This window comes from Hordeum vulgare, chromosome 4H (genome assembly GCF_904849725.1).
Source record: "Hordeum vulgare subsp. vulgare chromosome 4H, MorexV3_pseudomolecules_assembly, whole genome shotgun sequence".
Classification (NCBI taxonomy): domain Eukaryota; kingdom Viridiplantae; phylum Streptophyta; class Magnoliopsida; order Poales; family Poaceae; genus Hordeum; species Hordeum vulgare.
This window is the reverse complement of record NC_058521.1, coordinates 74,204,348-74,228,763: the sequence shown is the minus strand read 5'-3', so window position 1 is coordinate 74,228,763 and position 24,416 is coordinate 74,204,348. Positions and strand designations below refer to the sequence as shown.

The 24,416-nt window shown below is 43.2% G+C and overlaps 1 pseudogene; it reads left to right on the top strand.

Moving 5' to 3' along the window:
* The first annotated feature begins 1,385 nt into the window (after window positions 1-1,385).
* LOC123450288 overlaps window positions 1,386-24,416 on the top strand; it is a 37,969-nt pseudogene continuing 14,938 nt past the window's right edge.

Sequence of the window (24,416 nt, the reverse complement as noted above, 5' to 3'; positions counted from 1 at the left end):
GTTGATCGCCATCAACCCCATCCTAGAAGCACATTGTGTAGGAGAACCGATGTTGCTCTACATCTCGTCCACCAATCAAGTGGTCAGGATGGTCCTCGTCATAGAACAGGAGGCCGAGTGTCACCAACTACAGATACAAAGGCCGGTCTACTACGTGTCTGAAGTGCTCAGCCCATGCAAAACTAGATAACCACACTATCAAAAGATTGGCTACACAGTGTTTATGTCATCATGCAAACTCATGCACTATTTCCAAGAATGTGCGGTCACGGTAACATCCGAGGTGCCCCTGAACGACATCTTTAACAACAAGGACGCCACCGGCCGAATAACTAAATGGGCCATCAAACTCCTGCCATTCCATATCACCTACAAGCCACGACGAGCCATCAAATCTCAAGTGTTGGCCAACTTCGTTGCCGAATGGACCGAGGCAGAGCTCCCCAGGGAGTATAGTACTTATGCTCACTGGACCATGTACTTTGACGGGTCCAAAACTATCGCCATACTGGGGGCTGGTGCAATCCTCACATCTCCTACTGGGAATAATGTCTGATACGTGCTACAGATCATGTTTGCCGATTCGAATAATGCGGCAGAATACGAAGCGCTACTACATGGTCTTTGTATGGCAACCTCAATGAGGATACAACGGCTAGATCTATGGGGGACTCCAACCTTGCCATTTCACAAACTAACGGCGAATTCAATGAAAAAAATCCAAAAATGGCAGCATACGGAAATGTTGTCCTCAAGATATCAGCACAGTTGGAAGGATTGGAGTTCCATCACGTCTCTAGAGATAACAACCAAGCCGCACACATCCTCGCCCGCTTAGGCGCAAAGCGTGACACCGTCCCCCTTAAAACTTTCCTAGAGAGGCTTTTCAAGCCATCCCTGGTATGGCAAGACGAGGATACTATCGCGACAGCTGATGGTGTAGCATAGGTTACACCCGCATACCCGAGCCGGACAATCAAGTCGTCGGCGGATCCATAATTGAAGAAACACCTTCAGCTCACGAGGTCATGGCAGTGATTGCACCATGGACTGATCCCTTCCTTACTTACCTTCTTCACAAAGAGCTCCCCGGCGACCAGCCCGATGCGAAACATATAATCCACTGATCAAAGTCCTACAAGGTCCTTGAGGGTGAGCTATATAAGAAAAGCACCACGGGATTCCTCCAGCGATGCATCTCTGAAGAAGAATGGAGACAACTCTTGGCCAAAGTACACGCAGGTATGGGCGGCCACCATGCAGCTGCATGGGCCCTGGTCATTATGGCTTTTAGAGCTTGTTTCTTCTTGCCCACAGCCCGAGAAGACACCCACACACTAGTTCAGCATTGTGCCGGGTGTCGACTTTTTGCAAATCAAAGCCACATGCCCCCAACGGCTCTTCAGTCAATTCCGATCACCCGGCCCTTTGCGAACTGGGGGATGGACATGGTCGGACCACTTAAAGGAGGGACCAAGAAAAAGAAATACCACCTGGTTATGGTGGACAAGTTCACTAAATGGATTGAAGCAAAGCATGTAAGCTCTGCCCAAGCAAAGTCAATGATTGAATTCATATCCAGCGCCGTACACCGTTATGGTGTCCCACACAGCATAATAACGGATAATGGATCCAACTTCACCACCCAGGAGGTCAAATATTGGTGCGCAAACTTGGGCATTAAGCACGATTATGCCTCGGTGTATCATCCCCAAACAAACGGACAGGTCAAACAAGCCAATGGGCTCATTATAAGTGGTATCAGACCTCAGATGGTCCGATCTCTCATAGAATCCGACTGCCATCGGGTGGAGGAGCTCGACTCCCTGTTACGGGGCCTGCGTACCACCCCGAATCGCTCAACACAGTACACACCATTTTTTATGGTGTACGAGGCCGAAGCAGTCCTCCCTTGCGATATCATCCACGCTGTGCCTCGGGTGTGCATGTCTGAGGAAAGAGAGGCCAAGTTAGATCGGCAATACGACTTAGATGCACTGGAAGGCGCGCACGATATAGCTCGAGGCCGGTCTACTTTTTATCAACAATAGGATCGGTGCTATAAAAGTAGAGAAGTTCGGGCAAATGCATACAACATGGGCAAACTAGTCCTACGCCTCCCAAAGAAGCAGAATCATAAACTTCCCAAATGGAGGGCCCTTTCCTAATTGTTGAAATCCTGATAGGAGGAGCTTATCGCTTACACAGCCTAGAGGATAATCGCCTCAAGCCAAACCCATGGAATGCAGCTCGCCTTCGGTGTTTTACGACTAGATCGATGTCGCTACCTTCTTCATAACCTTACGTTTTTTCAAGTTTTTCTTGTTTTACTTTTTGTAGGATTACTTCAATTTCCCCAGGATATGTTCGGATCAACGGATCTGCTTCAAGCACTTATCGGAATACATTCATAATAAATAGAGTGTCTAACCCCGACTTCACCAGGGGGCTTCTATAGTGAAGCCGGCCAAAGTATTTCTTTCTCCTACATCTTTATGTACTATATGCCTCAACTGAATATTGATCTATGCCACTATATGCACCGATTGGACTTAAGATTCTTGCAATGTCGGGTTGCCTTGCGCCTGTGCTTACCCCCTATGTTCCCGAATGTTCAGATATGGGGTAAAGGGAGCACCTCTGCGATTGTTACGACCGGTTCGTCCGAATACGTACCTCAGACAGGTGAAGCCAAAAGATAGCGCTTCTTAAAATACAACTTGGTCGGCTAAAATGAGGTTCATATAATCGGCAATCTTCGCCACAAATGGGGTTTATTCATCTCGAAATCGCAGCTATCCGCACTACAAGGATACATAGCTATAACACCTACGTTTTCCGTAGTACCCCGAAGAAAGGAACACATAAAGGAACTATTATTCAAAATATGTTTCTTATGTCTCATAATAATATAACATAATCCTACTGCGTGCTCTTTGTGTGTTTGCACAAAATGGCCGGATTGCCTAATTCTCGGAAATTAGTTCCTGTTGCCAGAGGATACACAATACAGAACACTGCCCAGTTATTGACATGGGAGGTAGAAGCCGATGTCCGGTTAATGACGGAATATTCAAACACGGAAGAAAGTGTCTTGCTACACAAATATAAAAAGTACATATCATCACGTGTTAAGAGAGTGGTCAAGATGATCTATTATAGCATCTAAGGTGCAATCTTCTTGTGAAAGACGGGCTGCGAGCATCACTTGGTCATAAACGAGATGAAGTGGAATCTCTTTGACATCTGGCCCTGCCGGCCCAACCCGGGCATGTGCTCTAGATTCAGTTGGGTGAAGAGGGTATTCACCATAGCCCACGGCTCCCAAGATCCTTCGCGGCAGGCCGAAGTCCTCCTCAGCTCGAAGCGATTCTGGGCTCCTTCGAAACGCTCGGCAAGCTCGGCAATTCCTTGCAGAGGACTTTCATTTGGCCATAGCGATTTGACCATACTCCACGTAGATTTTCAACCTCTCCCATGCATAATGGATAATTCCTTTAACAGGCCCCCCCGAAAGAGCTCGCATCTTCCTCGGGACGACCAGTCAAGAGACCTGGTAAGAAGGAATTGCACATCTTTACAATCAACGTAATAAAAAGTGAATTATCACCTTCCAGGATTGAGATTTTACTTACAGAATAGGACGCCCTTTAGTTTCCGATTCTCTTAATGGATTTGCACCAATTGAGATTTCAAGTTATCAATCTCTTTGGCTTGCCGCTTATTCTCCTCCTTGAGTTTTTTATTGTCTTCACGACATCGCTTCAACACGCGGTGACCAGCTTCACGACATACATGTGAGAATCACGGGATGCGTCTAAGTCTTTTTGCAATTGGCCTATAGATTCGCCTGCTACGAATTTTTTTTTTCTGTTATAAAGGTAATCTCATGGAAATCCAGCACATTGCACAGTAATTTTAATCACTGTGTGCTTCTTCAGTGCACTTCTTCACCCCCTCTAGTTCAACCTTGCTAGCGTGCAATTTGGCATGGCTTAGCTCGAAATCTATGGACAGTTTCTCGTTCTATTTCTTTAGAGCCTGCATGGTGGTAAACTATTAATTCAACCCTTAATTCGACCGTACCAACAAAATTAAGGCTTGGGGGCTACTAGGTCTGAACTTATGTAAGAATCCAAGACACGTCTATGGGAAAGAGATAAACCAACATAAAAACTTCTGAGAAGAAAATTAATATAACTTTTAGGATTAGATCTAGCTTGTATTGTTAGTAGTCCATCCCAAGCTTCCTTGAACGACTCATCACCTACTTCCTTAAAATCCAAGATTGGGGAACCCTCTCCAAAGTAAGGAGGAAGAGGCATGTCCATAGTGGAAGTAGCTGCTACTTCTCAAATAAGAGCGCCAGAAATTGACACGTTGACGAAGACTTGATTGCGTTGGCTTTTCCCTTGAAGAGGAAAGAGTGATGCAGCACAAGAGCAGTAAGTATTTCCGTCAGCTTGAGAACCAAGGTATCAATCCAGTAGGAGAATCTCGTCAAGTCCAGAGTACCTGCACAAACACAAAAGAGCTTGCACCCAACGCTATAAAGGGGTTGTCAATCCCTTCAAGATTGATTGCAAAGTGAGATCTGAAGTCGGAAAGTGCAACAAAGTAAAAGAGTAAGGCTGAAAATATGATGTGGAATAGACCCGGGGGCCATAGTGTTCACTAGAGGCTTCTCTCAAAATAGCAAATATTACAGTGGGTGAACAAATTACTGTCGAGCAATTGATAGAACCGCGCAAAGTCATGACGATATCTAAGGCAATGATCATACATATAGGCATCACGTCTGAGACAAGTAGACCGATACTTTGTGCATCTACTACTATTACTCCACACATCGACTGCTATCCAGCATGCATCTAGTGTATTGAGTTCATGACGAACAGGGTAACGCCTTAAGCAAGATGTGATGCGTCTCCAACGTATCTATAATTTTTTATGGTTCCATGCTATTATCTTGTCAAACTTTGGATGTTTTGCATACCCTTTATTTATTTTTTGAGACTAACTTATTAACTCAGTGCCAAGTGCCAGTTCCTGTTTTTTCCATGTTTTTGACCCCTTTCAGAGGAGATTTTGAAACGGAGTCCAAACGGAAGAAAATCCCATAAAAGATTTTTTTCTCGAATGAAAGAAGACCAGAGAGCTTGGGAGCCAAGGCAAGGGATCCCCAGGGGCCCCACAAGCCCCCACCCCGCGGCCAGGGGGGAGGCCGCGCCATCCAGGCTTGTGGGACCCCTGAGCATCCCCTGGCCTGGGGGTTGCGCCTATATATTCCAAAAAATTCCCAAAAAATCAAGAGATCAACGTAAGTACTTTTCCGCCGCCGCAAGCTTCTGTCTCCGCAAGATCCCATCTGGGGCACGTTTTGGTGCCCTGCCGGAGGGGGGATTCGGATACGGATGGCTTCTTCATCAACACCATGACCTCTCCGATGATGCGTGAGTAGTTCACCATAGACCTACGGGTCCATAGTTAGTAACTAGATGGCTTCTTCTCTCTCTTGGATCTTCGATACAAAGTTCTCCATGATCTTCATGGAGATCTATCCGATGTAATCTTATTTTGCGGTGTGTTTGTCGAGATCCGATGAATTGTGGATTTATGATCAGATTATCTATGAATCTTATTTGAGTTTCTTGTGATCTCTCTTATGCATGATTTCATATCCTTGTAATTCTCTTCGAGTTGTGGGTTTTGTCTGGCCAACTAGGCCTATGATTCGTGCAATGGGAGAACTGCTTGGTTTTAGGTTCATACCGTGCGGTGACCTCACCTAGTGACAGAAGGGGTAGCGAGGCATGCATCATGTTGTTGCCATCAAGGGTAAAAAGATGGGGTTTTCATCATTGGTTTGAGATTATCCCTCTACATCATGTCATCTTCCTTAAAGCGTTACTCTGTTCGTCATGAACTCAATACACTAGATGTATGCTGGATAGCGGTCGATGTGTGGAGTAATAGTAGTAGATGCAGAGAGTATCGGTCTACTTGTCTCGGACATGATGCCTATATGCATGATCATTGCCTTAGATATCGTCATGACTTTGCGCGGTTCTATCAATTGCTCGACAGTAATTTGTTCACCCACCGTATTACTTGCTATTTTTGAGAGAAGCCTCCAGTGAATACTATGGCCCTCAGGGTCTACTCCACACCATATTTTCAGCCATACACTTTTTACTTCGTTGCACTTTCCTCCTTCAGATCTCACTTTGCAAACAATCTTGAAGGGATTGACAACCCCTTTGAAGCGCTGGGTGCAAGCTTGTTTGTGTTTGCGCAGGTACTCTGGACTTGACGAGACCCTCCTTCTGGCTCGATACCTTGGTTCTCAAACTGAGGGAAATAATTACTGCTCCTGTGCTGCATCACCCTTTCCTCTTCAAGGGAAGAACCAACGCAAGCCCAGCCTTTGTCAACGTGTCAATTTATGGCGTTGTTGTCTGTGGGATAGTAGAAGAATTTCTGGCGCCGTTGCCTATGGGATAGTAGAAGAATTTCTGGCACCGTTGCCGGGGAGGAAGATCTAGTCAAGAACTCATCCAAGTAGGTGTCGCAAACTCATCTCTTGCATTTACTTTGTTTGCCAGTTGCCTCTCGTTTTCCTCTCCCCCACTTCACCAATTTGCCTTTTTCGTTCGCCTTTTCATTCGCCCTTTTTCTCGCCTGCTCTTTGTTTGCTTGTGTGCTTGCTTGCTTGCTGAAGTCACCATGAATGAAAGCACCAAACTTTGTGAATTCTCGAATACTAATAATAATGATTTTATTAGTACTCCAATTGCTTCCGCCACTAGTGCGGAGTCATACGAAATCAATGCCGCTTTGCTGAATCTTGTTATGAAAGAGCAATTCTCTCGCCTTCCTATTGAAGATGCCGCATCCCATCTCAATACCTCCATTGAGCTTTGCGATATGCAAAATAAAAAAGATGTGGATAATGACGTGATTAAATTGAAGCTTTAAATATTATCGATTGGTTTGCTTCTTTGCCCAAAAATAGTATCATTCTAGGGATAAGTGGAAAGATGCTTATATATCTAAGTATTTTCCGCCGGCTAAGATCATCTCTCTCCGTAATGATATCATGAATTTCAAGCAACTTGATCATGAACATGTTGCACAAGCTTGGGAGAGAATGAAAATAATGATTAGAAATTGTCCCGCTCATGGCTTGAGCCTTTGGATGATTATTCAAATCTTTTATGCTCGCTTGAATTTTGCTTCTAGAAATATCTTGGACTCTGGCTCAGGTGCAACGTTCATGGAAATCATGTTAGGGGAAGCCACAAAGCTCTTAGACAACATCATGACAAACTACTCTCAATGGCACACTGAAAGGTCACCTACTAGTAAGAAGGTACACGCTATAGAAGAAATTAACTCGTTGAGTGATAAGATGGATGAGTTAATGAATTTGGTTGCTAGTAGAAGTGCTCCTTTGGATCCTAATGATATGCCTTTGTCTTCTTTGATTGAGAGTAGCAACGCTAGCTTGGACATTAATTCTGTTGGTAGGAATAACTTTGTCAACAACAATGCCTTTAGAGGAAACTATGTTCCTAGGCCTTTTCCTAGTAACTCCTCTAATAACTTTGGCAACTCCTACAACAATACTCATGGAAATTACAATAGATTACCCTCTGATCTAGAGAGTAATATCAAAGAGTTCATCAACTCTCAAAAGATTTTCAATGCGTCCATAGAGGAAAAACTACTCAAAATCGACGATTTGCCTAAGAGCGTGGATAGAATTTCTTGTGATGTTGATGCTTTGAAAGTTAGATGTGCTCCTTCCAAAATCAACATGGATGAAACTTTGAAAGCTATGCGTGTTTCCATGATTGAGAGCCAAGAAAGAACCGCCCAAATTCGTGCTAGACATGAATGGCTTAAAAAGGCGTGGTCTCGTGATGAGAATCACGAAGATCTTAAAGTGCTTGGTGTGACTCCCATTGAATCTTTGTTTTCTTGTGTCAAACCTAATGATTATGGGGCTGGATATGAATCCACTTTGGTTGAAAAGTGCCCCAATGATTCGGAGTCGATCTATCTTGATGCTAAAAGCATTAAAAGTGGAGTAGAAGACGTTAAAACTTTGAGTAGTAATGAAATTACTACCGTGGATTTCAAGGAATTCAATTATGATAGTTGCTCCTTGATTGAATGCATTTCTTTGATGCAATCCATGTTGAACTCTCCACACGCTTATAGCCAAAACAAAGCCTTTACCGATCATATCGTCGAAGCTATGATAAAATCTCTTGAAGAGAAACTTGAATTGGAAGTCTCTATCCCTAGAAAGCTTCATGATGAGTGGGAACCTACCATCAAAATAAAAATAAAAAACTATGAGTGCAATGCTTTGTGTGATTTGGGTGCTAGTGTTTCTGCGATTCCAAAGTCTTTATGTGATGTTCTGGGTTTTAATGAGATTGAAGAGTGTTCTCTTAATTTGCATCTTGCTGATTCTACGATCAAGAAACCCATGGGAAGGATCAATGATGTTCTTATTATTGCAAATAGGAACTATGTACCCGTGGATTTCATTGTGCTTGACATTGATTGCAATCCTACATGCCCCATTATTCTTGGTAGACCTTTCCTAAGGACTATCGGTGCTATCATCGATATGAAGGAAGGGAATATTAGATTTAAATTTCCTTTAAGGAAGGGCATGGAACATTTTCCTAGAAAGAAAATAAGATTGCCTTATGAATCCATGATGAGAGCCACTTATGGTTTGAGCACCAAAGGCGACGATACGTGATTCTATCGCTTCTATGCCTAGCTAAGGGCGTTAAACAATAGCGCTTGTTGGGAGGCAACCCAATGAATTTATCTTTTTCTTTCTGTTTTGTTGCGTCCACACTTTAATAATTCTGTTTTGATTGTGTTTTTTGTGTTTCTTTTTGTGTTTGAGCCAAGCAAAGCCTTTATGACTAGTCTTGGTAATGGTTGTTTGATCCTGCTGGAAAAACACAGAAACCTTTCGCTCACGAGATGATTTTTAATTTTTATTCAGAAAGAGCTTTTGAGTTGATTCTTTTTGCTGCTGATTTATATGCTTTTTTCCCAGGCCGTCGTTATTTTTCAGGTTTTGTGAGGTACCAGAAGTATATGAAGTATACAGATTGCTACAGACTGGTCTGTTTTTGACAGATTCTGTTTTTGTTGAGTTGGTTGCTTGTTTTGATGAAACTATGGTTAGTATCGGGGTGAGGGGGGTACTAGCCATGGAAAAGTAAGAATACAGTAGCCCATCATCAATATAGATGGAATTCAAGTTTGCTACAGTACCAAAAGAAGTGGTAGTTTGTTTTCTTGTACTAATGTTATCACAAGTTTCTGTTTATGTTTTGTGTTGTGAAGTTTTCAAGTTTTGGGTGGACAAAGAGATAAGGAGTGGAAAGAGCTCAAGCTTGGGGATGCCCAAGGCTTCCCAAGCCAAATTCAAGGACAACAAAAAGCCTAAGCTTGGGGATGCCCCGGGAAGGCATCCCTTCTTTCGTCTTCAATCCATCGGTAACATTACTTGGAGCTATATTTTTATTCACCACATGATATGTGTTTTGCTTGGAGCGTCTTGTATCTTAGGAGTATTTTCTTTTTGTTTGGTCACAATCACCCTTGTTGCACACCTTTTTGAGAGAGAGAGACATGCACTCATCGTGATTTTGCTAGAATGCTCATAGTGCTTCACTTATATCTTTTGAGCTAGATACTTTTGCTCTTATGCTTCACTTATATCTTTTGAGCTAGATACTTTTGCTCTTGTGCTTCACTTATATCTTTAGAGCACGGCGATGCGTGATTTGGTAGTTGGCTTATGCTATGAAAGTAGTCCCAAATGTGCTAGGTACCCAAAGAGGATGCAAAAACCTCTATCTTCATGTGCATTGAGTAGAAAGAGAAGTTTCGATTCCTATCAATTAGTTTTGAGACGTGGATTCGGTAATATTGAGAGTTATGTTAGTAGAGTATTGTGAATCTAGATATACTTGTGTTGGAGTTAGTGATTCCCGTAGCATGCACGTATGGTGAACCGCTATGTTAGGAAGTCGGAGCATAATTGATCTATTGATTGTCATCCTTTGTGTTGAGGTCGGGATCGCGCGATGGTTTACACCTACCAACCCTTCCCCTCGGAGTATGCGTTTAGCACTTTGTTTCGATTACTAATAAAAACTTTCGCAATAAGTATGTGAGTTATTCATGACTAATGTGAGTCCATGGTATAGATGCACTTTCACCTTCCACCATTGCTAGCCTCTCTAGTGCCGCACAATTCTCGCCGGTGCACAAACCCACAAAATTTCTTCCTCAAAACAGCCACCATACCTACCTACTATGGCATTTTCATAGCCATTCCAAGATATATTACCATGCAACTCCCACCGTTCCGTCTCATGACTTGTGCCGTCACTCTCAGATTGCCATTGCATGATCGTAAGATAGCTAGCGAGATGTTTCAACATCATACGCCATGCTAGATCGTTGCACATCCCGGTACACTGCCGGAGGAATTTCCTATGGAGTCATCATCATTGTGATCTTTCTGCTGTGAGTAAATATAAGTGTGATGATTATCATTATTAGAGCATTGTCCCATGTGAGGAAATAAAAAAAAGGCCAAAGAGCCCGAAAACAAAAAAAGACAAAAGAAAAGAAAAAAAAGAGGCCTAAGAGCCCAAATGAAAAAAAACAAAAGAGAGAAGGGACAATGCTACTATCTTTTCCACACTAGTGCTTCATGTTAGCACCATTTTCTTTATGATTGACAGCTTCTTGCTTTGTCACTACCATATGCTAGTCGGAATCTTCATTATATAACTTGGCTTGTATATTCCAATGATGGGCTTCCTCAAAATTGCCCTAGGTCTTCATGAGCAAGTAAGTTCGATGCACACCCACTAGTTTCCTTTTGAGCTTTCACATACTTATAGCTCTAATGCATCTCTTGTATGGCAATCTCTACTCATTCACATTGATATCTATTAATGGGCATCTCCATAGCCTATTGATACGCCGAGTCATTGTGACCATCTCCTCCTTTTTGTCTCACAACCACCACCACACTCTATTCCACCTATAGTGCTATATCCATGGCTTGCGCTCATATATTGCATGATAGTTATAAAAGGTTTGAGAAAGTAAGAGTGCGAAAACAATTACTTGGCCAATTCTGGGGTTGTGCATGATTTACATTAGTTGTGTGAGGATGATGGAGCATAGCCAGACTATATGATTTTGTAGGGATAACTTTCTTTGGCCTTGTTATATTGAAAGTTCATGATTACTTTGCTAGTTTGCTTGAAGTATTATTGTTCTCATGTCAATAGCAAACTATTTCTTTGAATCTTACGGATCTGAACATTCATGTCACGTGAAATAAGTTGCAAAGGACAACTATGCTAGGTAGCATTCCACATCAAAAATTCATTCTTTATCACTTCCCTACTCAAGGACGAGCAGGAGTTAAGCTTGGTGATGCTTGATACGTCTCCAACGTATCTATAATTTTTATTGTTCCATGCTATTATCTTGTAAAATTTTGGATGTTTTGCATACCTTTTATTTATTTTTTGAGACTAAATTATTAACTCAGTGCCAAGTGCCAGTTCCTGTTTTTTCCATGTTTTCGACCCCTTTCAGGGGAGATTTTGAAACGGAGTTGTCACATCCCTAACCCTTAAGCAAGTTAGCCTTGTGCTCATGTCTTCTTTGCATTTGCATCTAAGAATTTTCAACAAGAACAAGAAAGTGGCAAAGGAAAAACTCAAAACCCTAGCCACTATTTCAAATAAAGGATTTCTCAAACTAGTTAAAATCAATGAACCCAAAATGGCCTCAAGAAATGTTCAAACTTTCTGATAAATCATGAAAGTAAATGAGCATTGGAGAAAACTATTTTCTTGACACTTTAAGCATTTTAAATTAATGCAAAAGCCACTGGTTTCAAACTTTAAATTTGAAATCAGAAACTATAAATTTTCAAAAAATGTTGAAAACTTTGGAAATGGTTGGGAATATTATAACAATATTTCAGGAGGTCTAAAATAGTTTTTACCTTTTGTTTTGGAGCTGAAATAAATAGCAAAACAATAGTTAGCAAAACAGAAAAACAAAAACAGAAAAAAAAATGGGAAACTCTTACCTGTCGCCTAGCCTGGCCCGGCCCATCTCCCTCGGTCGTCCCCTCCCTCGCGCCAGTAGGAGCAAGAGGTGGCCGCCGCCTCCTCCGGCGCAGCCACGCACCTGTGTGCCTGCTTGGCCGCCGCCTCGCGCTGGCAAGGCCGGGGATAATCTCCCCGAGGCCTCCTCTATCCATTCCCAGCGCTAACTCTCTCCCTCCTCTCGGATCTCTTCCTCCTTCCTGCTGCCGCCATTGGAGCCGAGCTCGAGCTCGAGCCGCAGCACCTCTAGCCATGGGAACCCTCCTCCGAGTAGTCCGTTAGCTCCGCCTCGTCGCCCTGGTCCTCTCTGCAGAAGCCGAAGCTTCCCCGAGCTCTGCATCGCCCCCAACGCCATCGTCTTCCACCTCCGGCCGCCGGACCTCTTCCGTTGATTCGCTCCCTCCGGCGCATCCCCGAGCCCCTCAGCAGCACCATCGGAACCGCCGTGAGCTCGTTGTCGTTTCACCTCTTGCCCCACGCTCTTCCGTGCATCGTAGCCCCGTTCCCCACCAAGGCCGAGAGCTCCTCGCCACTGGCCATGTCGTCGCCGTCGCTGTGGTGTCTGATCCACGCGCTCGAGCTAGGGTTCGAGCTCCTCGAGCCTCCAGGAGCGTGATGAGCCCCTCAGCTGCCCTCCCCGTGCCCTAGAGCCATCGCTCGTAGAAGGCCGAGCTTCGGCCGCCGCTTCGGCTCGTCGCCGGTGCCTCTTCCGGCGACCCTAGCCACCCCTGATGCCCCTGCCAGATCGGCCACTTCACGAGCGTTCCGTAGCTGCAAACCGCGTTCGAATTGGTGCTGTGCAGCGCCGTTTAGGTCGTCTCCGGCGAGCCCTACGCCGCGGGCTTGGTCGCCGGCGACCACCCTCTGGTGGGCGTCGGCGTGGCCGACCATTAGGGCGTAATTGCCCTCCCCTCAGTCGCTGCCAGAGGGCCCCACGCCTGGTCAAACCCCAATTAGGGGCTGGTCAGCGCGGGGTTAGCCCCTGGGTCACTGACCAGTGGGTCCCCCCTGTCAGGTTTGACCTGAACAGGTCGGCTGACCTGCTGACGTCAGCCTGATGCAATAAATAGAATTTCCAGTATAGAAATAATTCCAGTAAATTGCTAAAACTTGTAAAAATCATAGAAATTAATCTGTAACTCCAATGAAAATAATTTATATATGAAAAAGTATCAGAAAAATTCAAGGATTCTGATTATGCAATTTTCAACCATGTTTGAAAAAGTTACAGAACCCTAAATTGTGGAATAAGGAATAATTCAATTCTTATAATTACTTTTTAAATGGAATTTGGAAAAATATTCAGATTTCATTATGAATGCAATGATCACACACTGTCCTAGTTACAAATCAGTACCATAACATGACATCTCATGCATGCTAACATCAAGTTGATCTGAGCATCAGGTCGAATCAATTTAAACGGGCCCGAGAATACCCCGTTTGAATTGCTATTCGAATGTGAATCAAATCAACTCTAAACCTAATACATGTTGAAAATAATAACTTATCACTTTGCATTCTCATGCCATGCTTATGCATCATTTTGATTGCATATGATTGTTATTGAATGTTGCCATTTATTTCGGTAGGCTCCGCAACCCCGGATTCCACCGAATATCCGTCTGACGGATATCGTTCCTCCTCTGAGCAACAAGGCAAGCAACCCTTTTGATCATCCCGATAAATCCCATGTTCTTGCTCCTGCACCTATTTATTGCATTTAAGATCAAATGCTTCAACTGCTTTTGCCACGATAGTTGAACCCACTTCCTTTGCATGACCTAACCTTGTCACAGTAAATAGTCGAACCTTGCAACCTAGCATACCTGGTAGATGCTTAAGCTATGATGTGCCTTATCCTGCTATGCATGCTATGCTTAGAGTTGTGTATGGTCTGTCATCTGGGAGATGAATAGAAATGTGGAATGTGTTCGGTGAGCAAAGGTTGTGTGTTGAACTTGATTTGGTAAAGGTACCGGTGAAAGGCTGTGTAGGAGTACATGGCGGGTTGTTTCATTGGAACCGTCCTTAGGAACTGAGTTCCGTGTATGTAATCCAAGACTAGATACTACCACATGCTAGGCCCTGAAATATGACCCCGCTCGGCCTATTAATCGCGTAGTACTCGGTCCAGGAGTTGCAAGTAGTTTCTGGTGTTTATAGTAATGCTGGAGGTCGTGCATGGTGCTGACGTGAGAGGTGGGCCGTGATGCGGTAGGCAGTGGCACGGTGTACCAAGTGGCACCCGGATGGTGGGCTTGGGAACCCTGCGCACATCGTTTGAGGCCGTGGCGGAAACCTCGGCCGGACTTCCGTACGGGTTACTCTCAGATAGGCGATAAACCTGGACTAGGTACTAGTGTGGTTAACGGTCGTGGCCGACTCCCTCGCTGGGCTTCCGCTTGAAGGTTGCCGAGGTGCATGACGTGCACATGGCGATAAGTGGCGAGAGCGTGTGTGACGAGGTACACCCCTGCAGGGTTATGATCTATTCGAATAGCCGCGTCCGCGGATATGGACTACTTGGAGACATATGTTGTTCATAGATAACTTCAACGGCTACTAATAAAATTGCCAAGATAAGCGTGAGTGTCGTGGACGGCATTTCCGTACGGAGACGGAATGATTCCACGATAGTGTATTGTTGTGGTGTTAGTGGACTCGTGTGCGAGAAATCAAGTTGTCAAAATTATTTTAGAATACAAGTTGTCTAGCCACGAGTCAAATGCTGGCTTTCCCGCATGAAACCCCACAATACCTTTTGATACCTTGCATGAGTAGTTAGTTTTCCTAAAGTCTTGCTGAGTACCTCCGTACTCATGTTTGCTTAATAAATGTTGCAGAGGTTGCTAATGACCCTAATGGAGGGTTCTTCGTAGACATCGACGACGACGAGTAGCTGGTGTCCCAGCTACGATCTGGCCCTACGTTGGCTCTGTAGTATAGTCAGGCCATGTGCCTTCTAGTTGCCCTGTCTGTACCCAGACAGTTTATAACTCTTCCGATGGCTTGTAATTGTATGACTGCTATTATGGGTCGTGAGACCCTTAATGTGTAATATTATGTGTGTGGCTCTTCCGAGCCTCTTAAATAAAGGTTGTATGTTTATGGTTATGTTGTGATGCCATCGATGTATCTATACATATCGGTATGCCATGCGTACGTGTGTCGTACTTGATATGTATGGGGTTCGATTACTTAGTCGTGAACTTTAGTAGCACTCCTTACAAGGAAATTCCCCTTTGTGATCCAACGAGCCTTGGTAGTTTGCTACTGCTCCGGACACAATGGTTGACCGGCATGTGTCCTTCTTAGCTGCTGTGTCTGTCCCCTTTGGGGAAATGTCACGCGATGTAATGGAGTCCTTGTAGCTTGCTACGACTCGTCTACATTCGCTGATGACCGACACCTGCTTTGTTGGGTCATGTATGTTTGTCCTTGTGCGGTACTGCCACTTTGGTTTATGACTAGACATGTCGATCCGGGTTCTTTGACATTGGATTGCTAGCGACACCTTCGCATACGTGAGTCAAAAGACGCAAACGGTCCCGGCTAAGGTAAGGCTGCAGCTGTGGAGTTAACCGTGCGTGAGACCACAAAGGGATGCGATGTGTTACAGGCTGGATTCCTATGGCTTAGGATCGGGGTCCCGACAGGAGTCCAAACGGAAGAAAATCCCCGAAAAGATTTTTCTGGAACGGAAGAAGATCGGAGAGCTTGGGAGCCAAGGCAGGGGAGCCCCAGGGGCCCCACAAGCCCCCACCCCGCGGCCAGGGGGGAGATCGCACCATCCAGCCTTGTGGCCCCCCTGAGCGTCCCCTTACCTAGGGGTTGCACCTCTATATTCCCAAAAATTCCCCAAAAAATCAAGAGATCATGAAAGTACTTTTTCGCCGCCGCAAGCTTCTGTCTCCGCAAGATCCCATCTGCGGCACGTTCTGGTGCCCTGCCGGAGGGGGGATTCGGATACGGAGGGCTTCTTCATCAACACCATGACCTCTCCGATGATGCGTGAGTAGTTCACCATAGACCAACGGGTCCATAGTTAGTAACTATATGGATTCTTCTCTCTTTTGGATCTTCAATGCAAAGTTCTCCATGATCTTCATGGAGATCTATGCGATGTAATCTTCTTTTGCGGTGTGTTTGTCGAGATCCGATGAATTGTGGATTTATGATCAGATTATCTATGAATCTTATTTGAGTTTCTTCTGATCTCTCTTATTCATGATTTCATATCCTTGTAATTCTCTTCGAGTTGTGGGTTTTGGTTGGCCAACTAGATCTATGATTCTTGCAACGGGAGAAGTGCTTGGTTTTGGGTTCATACTGTGCGGTGACCTCACCCAGTGACAGAAGGGGTAGCGAGGCACGCATCGTGTTGTTGCCATCAAGCGTAAAAAGATGCGGTTTTCATCATTGGTTTGAGATTATCCCTCTACATCATGTCATCTTGCTTAAAGCGTTACTCTGTTCGTCATGAACTCAATACACTAGATGCATGTTGGATAGCGGTCGATGTGTGGAGTAATAGTAGTAGATGCAGAAAGCATCGGTCTACTTGTCTCGGACGTGATGCCTATATGCATGATCATTGCCTTAGATATCGTCATGTCTTTGCGCGGTTCTGTCAATTGTCCGACAGTAATTTGTTCACCCACCGTATTACTTGCTGTTTTGAGAGAAGCCTCCAGTGAACACTATGGCCCCCAGGGTCTACTCCACACCATATTTTCAGCCTTACACTTTTTACTTCGTTGCACTTTCCACCTTTAGATTTCACTTTGCAAACAATCTTGAAGGGATTGACAACCCCTTTGAAGCATTGGGTGCAAGCTTGTTTGTGATTGCGCAGGTACTCTGGACTTGACGAGACCCTCCTTCTGGATCGATACCTTGGTTCTCAAACTAAGGGAAATACTTACTGCTCCTGTGCTGCATCACCCTTTCCTCTTCAAGGGAAGAACCAACGCAAGCCCAGCCTCTGTCAACGTGTCAATTTCTGGCGCTGTTTTCTATGGGATAGCAGAAGAACTTCTGGCGCTGTTGCCTCTGGGATAGCAAGATGACATGATGTATAGGGATAAACTCAAACCAATGATGAAAACCCCATCTTTTTACCCTTGATGGCAACAACATGATGTGTGCCTCGCTACCCCTTCTGCCACTTGGTGAGGTCACCGCACGGTATGAACCCAAAACCAAGCACTTCTCCCATTGCAAGAATCATAGATCAAGCTGGCGAAACAAAACCCACAACTCAAAGAGAATTACAAGGATATGAAATCATTTATAAGAGAGATCAGAATAAACTCAAATAAGATTCATAGATAATCTGATCATAAATCCACAATTCATTGGATCTCTACAAACACACCGCAAAAGAAGATTACATCGGATAGATGTCCATGAAGATCATGGAGAACTTTGTATTGAAGATCCAAGAGAGAGAAGAAGCCATCTAGCTACTAGCTATGGACCCGTAGGTCTATGGTGAACTACTCACGCGTCATCAGAGAGGTCATGGTGTTGATGAAGAAGCCCTCCGTATCCGAATTCCCCCTCTAGCAGGGCACCAGAACGTGCCCTCGATGGGATCTTGCGGAGACAGAAGCTTGCGGCGGCGGAAAAGTACTTTGGATGATCTCCTGATTTTTTGTGGGATATTAGGGAATTTATAGGCGAAATACCTAGGGCAGAGGTGGCCCAGGGAGCCCACAAGCCTGGGAGGCGCGGGCCCCCCTGGCCGCGGCTAGGGGGCTTGTGGGGTCCCTGCTGGCCCCCTGCCCTGATTCTCAGGATTCCCAATCTTCTTCTGTTTCGGAAAAAAATCTTTTTGGCAGTTTCGTTCCGTTTGGACTCCGTTTAAAATCCTCCTCTGAAAGGGGTCAAAAAATGGAAAAAACAGGAACTGGCACTTCGCACTGAGTTAATAACTTAGTCCCAAAAAAGTTATAAAAGGCATACAAAACATCCAAAGTTTGACAAGATAATAGCAAAAAACAGGAACTGGCACTTGGCACTGAGTTAATAAGTTAGTCCCAAAAAAGATATAAAAGGCATACAAAACATCCAAAGTTTGACAAGATAATAGCATGAAAACATCCAAAGTTTGACGTATCAAGCATCCCCAAGCTTAACTCCTGCTCGTCCTCGAGTAGGGAAGTGATAAAGACTGAATTTTTGATGTGGAATGCTACCTAGCATAGTTGTCCTTTGTAACTTCTTTCATGTGACATGAATGTTCTGATCCGTAAGATTCAAAACAATAGTTTGCTATTGACATGAAAACAATAATACTTCAAGCAAACTAGCAAGGTAATCACGAACTTTTAAAATAACAAGGCCAAAGAAAGTTATCCCTACAAAATCATATAGTCTGGCTATGCTCCATCATCCTCACACAATTAATTTAAATCATGCACAACCCCGGTATTGGCCAAGTAATTGTTTTCGCACTCTTACTTTCTCAAAACTTTTTATAACTATCGCGCAATACATGAGCGTGAGCCATGGATATAGCAATATAGGTGGAATAGAGTGTGGTGGTGGTTGTGAGACAAAAAGGAGGAGATGGCCACATTGACTCGGCGTATCAAAGGGCTATGGAGATGCCCATTAATAGATATCAATGGGAATGAGTAGGGATTGCCATACAAAGGATGCACTAGAGCTATAAGTATGTGAAAGCTCAAAAGGAGAACTAGTGGGTGTGCATCCAACTTGCTTCCTCATGAAGACCTAGGGCAATTTTGAGGAAGCCCATCATTGGAATATACAAGCTAAGTTACATAATGAAGATTCCCACTAGCATATGGTGGTGACGAAACGAGAGGCTCTCAATCATGAAGAACATGGTGCTATTATGAAGCACGAGTGTGGAAAAAGATAGTAGCATTGTCCCTTCTCTCTTTTTCTGTCTTTTATTTTTTATTTTTTATTGGCTCTTGGGCCTCTTTTTTTCTTTTTTTTATTTGGGCTCTTTGGCCTCTTTTTTTATTTCCTCACATGGGACAATGCTCAAATAATGATGATCATCACACTTTTATTTACTCACAACTCAAAGCTTAGAACGATGATGACTCTATAGGAAATGCCTCCGACAGTGTACCGGGATGTGCAACGATCTAGCTTGCCGTATGACATTGAAACATCTCGCTAGCTATCTTAGGATCATGCAATGGCAATATGAGAGTGACGACACAAGTCATGAGATGGAACGGTGGGAGTTGCATGGCATATATCTTGGAATGGCTATGAAAATGCCATAGTAGGTAGGTATGGTGGCTGTTTTGAGGAAGGCATATGGTGGGTTTGTGCACCGGCGAGAATTGCGCGGCACTAGAGAGGCTAGCAATGGTGGAAGGTGAAAGTGTATCTATACCATGGACTCACATTAGTCATGAAGAACTCACATACTTGTTGCGAAAGTTTTTATTAGTAATCGAAACAAAAGTGCTAAATGCATACTCCTAGGGGAAGGGTTGGTAGGTGTTAACCATCGCGCGATCTCGACCTCAACACAAAGGATGACAATCAATAGATCAATTATGCTCCGACTTCCGAACATAGCGGTTCACCATACGTGCATGCTACGGGAATCACTAACTTCGACACAAGTATTTCTAGATTCACAACACCTTACTAACATAACTCTTAATATTACCAAATCCACGTCTCAAAACTAATTGAGAGGAATCAAGACTTCTCTTTCTACTCAATGCACATGAAGATGGAGGTTTTTGTATCCTCTTTGAGTACCTATCACCTTTCGGACTACTTTCATAGCATAAGCCAACTACGAAGTCACGCACCGCCGTGCTCTAAAAGATCTAAGTGAAGCACATAGAGCAAAATTATCTAGCTCAAAAGATATAAGTGAAGCACTATGAGCATTCTAGCAAAATCACGATGAGTGCATGTCTCTCTATAAAGGTGTGCAGCAAGGACGATTGTGACACAACAAAAAGAAAAGACTCCTACGATACAAGACGCTCCAAGAAAAACACATATCATGTGGTGAATAAAAATATAGCTCCAAGTAATGTTACCGATGGATTGAAGACGAAAGAGGGGATGCCTTCCCGGGGCATCCCCAAGCTTAGGATTTTTGGTGTCCTTGAATTTGGCTTGGGATGCCTTGGGCATCCCCAAGCTTGAGCTCTTTCCACTCCTTATCTCTTTGTCCATGAGAACATCACCCAAAACTTGAAAACTTCACAACACAAAACTTAAACAGAAACTTATGATAACATTAGCACAAGAAAACAAACTACCACCTATTTAGGTACTGTAGCAATCTTGATTCCTATTTTTATTGGTGTTAGATTACTGTATTCTCACTTTTCCATGGCTAGTACCCCCGATACTATCCATAGTTTCATCAAAACAAGCAACCAACACAAGAAAAACAGAATCTGTCAAAAACAGACCAGTCTGTAGCAATCTGTATACTTCGTGTACTTCTGGTACCTCAAAAAATCTTAAAATTTACGACTGCCTAGGAAAAAGGCATATCAACCAGCATAAAGAAGAATCATCTCAAAAGCTTTTTCTGAATAAAAATGAAAAATAATCTCGTGAGCGAAAAGTTTCTGTCTTTTTCCAGCAGGATCAAACAACCATCACCAAGACTAGACATAAGGTTTTGCTTGGCTCAAACACAAAAGGAAACACAAAAGACACTATCATAACAGTATTATGATGGTGTGGACGCAACAAAACAGAAATAAAAATATAAATTCATTGGGTTTCCTCCCAACAAGCGCTATTGTTTAACGCCCTTAGCTAGGCATTGATAATCCAATGATGCTCACACAAAAGACAAGAATTGAAGCACAACGAGAGCATCATAAAGCATGTAAAAATCACATCTAAGTATAACATACTTCCTATGCATAGGCATTTTATAGGAAAACAAATTGGCAAGACAATCAATAGTTACCAAATACAAGGAAGAAGAAAGAGACAATAGCAATCTTAACATAACGAGAGGTAATTTGGTAACATGAAAGTTTCTACAACAATATTTTCCTATCTCATAGCAATTACATGTGGGATCATAATCAAATTAAACAATATAGCTATCACAAAGGATATTCTTTTCATGATGCACATGCATGCAAAGTTGACACTCTTCAAAAATAGTGGGACTATCATCAACTAAAGTCATGACTTCTCCAAACCCACTTTCAATCTTATGGCAAACATCATATTCATCATGAGGCTTTAACAAATTTTCAAGATCATAAGAAAAATTATCACCCCAATCACGATCATTGCAACAAGTAGTGGACATAGCAAAACTAGCATCCCCAAGCTTAGGGTTTTGCATATTTTTAGCATGATTGACACTAATAGGATTTATAGTGAAATCATTGCAATCATGCTTTCCATTCAAGGAGCCCTCGTGAATCACTTCATAAATTTCTTCATCCTGATTTTCAGATTCATGCATCTCAAGCAAAACTCCATAGAGAAAGTCAAGTGCACTCAACTCACTAGCAATTGGATCAACATAATTGGATCTCTTAAAGAGATTAGCAAGTGGATGAGGATCCATATCAAAAGATTTTCAGCAAGCGAAGATGCAAGCATATTGAAGGCACATAGCACACAAGCAAGCAGAAAGAAAGCGGAAGAAAGGGTGAACGAAAAAGGCAAACAAAAAAGGCAAATATTTTTTTGTAAATTTTTGTTTTTCAGAAGTGGGGGAGAGGAAAACGAGAGGCTAAAAAAAGTAAATGCAAGAGACGAGTTTGCGACACTTACTTGGACGAGTTCTTGACTTGATCCTCCCCGACAACGGCACCAGAAATCCTTCTGCTACTTCTCAAACAACAACACCAGAAATTGACACGTTGACGGAGACTTTCTTGCGTTGGCTTTTCCCTTGAAGAGGAAAGGGTGATGCAGCACAGGAGCAGTAAGTATTTTCCTCAGTTTGAGAACCAAGGTATCAATCTAGTAGGAGAATCTCGTCAAGTCAATAGTACCTGCACAAACACAAAAGAGCTTGCACCCAATGCTATAAAGGGGTTGTCAATCCCTTCAAGATTGATTGCAAAGTGAGATCTGAAAGCGGAAAGTGCAACGAAGTAAAAGAGTAAGGCTGAAAATATGATGTGGAATAGACCCGGGGGCCATAGTGTTCACTAGAGGCTTCTCTCAAAATAGCAAATATTACGGTGTGTGAACAAATTACTCTCAAGCAATTGATAGAACCACGCAAAGTCATGACGATATCTAAGGCAATGATCATACATATAGGCATCACGTCCGAGACAAGTAGACCGATACTTTCTGCATCTACTACTATTACTCCACGCATCGACCGCTATTCAGCATGCATCTAGTGTATTGAGTTCATGACGAACAGAGTAACGCCTTAAGCAAGATGACATGATGTAGAGGGATAAACTCAAACAAATGATGAAAACCCCATCTTTTTACCCTTGATGGCAACAACACGATGTGTGCCTCGCTACCCCTTCTGTCATTGGGTGAGGTCACCGCACGGTATGAACCCAAAACTAAGCACTTCTCCCATTGCAAGAATCATAGAACAAGCTGGCCAAACAAAACCCACAAGCCTGGGAGGCGCGGCCCCCTGGCAGCGGCTAGGGGGCTTGTGGGGTCCCTGCTGGCCCCCTGCCCTGATTCTCAGGCTTCCCGATCTTCTTCTGTTTCGGAAAAAATCTTTTTGGCAGTTTCGTTCCATTTGGACTTCGTTTAAAATCCTCCTCTGAAAGGGGTCAAAAACATGGAAAAAACAGGAACTGACACTTGGCACTGAGTTAATAAGTTAGTCTCAAAAAAGATATAAAAGGCATACAAAACATCCAAAGTTTGGCAAGATAATAGCATGAAACCATCAAAAATTATAGATACGTTGGAGACGTATCAGTAGCCATGGCGTCAAACAATTAAACTAGTGAGCGGAGATGCAATCTAGTGAGAAGCAAAACAAGCAAAGATAAATATTTTTGTATTTTTATATTTTATGAGACAAACTAAATATACCAACAAATAAAAAGAGGGACGTGTGAATGAAATTTTGTGTGGAGTTACTTGGTAGTTGGTGATGATATTCCCCGGCAACGACGCCAGAAATCCATCATGATACTTGTGATGTGTGTTGGGTTTACCATGAAGAGGAATGGGTTATCGCAGCATAATGTGGGTAAGTATTTTCCTCGGTTATAAAATCAAGGTTTATTAAACCAATAGGAATATCAACCACAACCATCTTCAACGGCTACACACAAAAGAACAAACAACTTACACGAAACGCAGGCAAGAGGGTTGTCAATCCTCTTGTCTTGTTATTTGCAAGAAAGTGAGGCGTGTAGATAATTGTAGGTACCAAGATAAAATAAAAACAAGTAAATGGCAGCAAGGTAATGAAGGTTTTATCAATATGTTTTGAATAGAACGGGGGGCATAGCTTTCCCTAATGGCATCTCTCATGAAAAATAGCATACGGTGGGTAAACAAATTATTGTTGGGCAATTGATAGAAAAGCAATAGTTATGTGATATTCACGTCAATGATCATGTGTATATAGGAATCACGTACAAAAACAAATAGGCTGACTCCTGTCTGCACCTATTACTATTACTCCCCTCATCGAGCGCTATCCAGCATGCATCTACAGTATTAAGTCAAACAGAGTAATGTGTGGAGAACAATGACATGATGTAGACAAAGTAAACTCAAGCAATATGAATAAACCCTATCGTTTTATCCTTAATAGAAGCAAAACAAAGACGCACCTTGTCCCCTTATGTCACTCGAACATAGAAATTTGCCAGGTTGAACCTACCACAACACACCTGTCTCACCGAAGAAATATCGAACTAGTTGGCCAAACTATTTCAATAGATTGGAGAGAATTACGAAGCTATCATAATCATGCTCATAAGAATCATATAAGTATTCATATGAGACTCAAATATTTATCATGAATAATATGAACATAAACCCACAATTCACTAGATCCCAACAAACGCACCGCACAAAAGGAATTACATCATATGGACCAAAGCGAAGATGCGATGATCAGTGTATTGAAGATCAAGATAGAGAGATTGCCATCTAGGTACTGACTACATATCCGTAGGTCTGTGGTGAACTACTAACACATCATCGTGAGGGAATCAAGATTGATTAAGAGGCCCTCCGTAATAGACCCCCCTACAATAGGGTGCCAAAACAGAGTTCCAG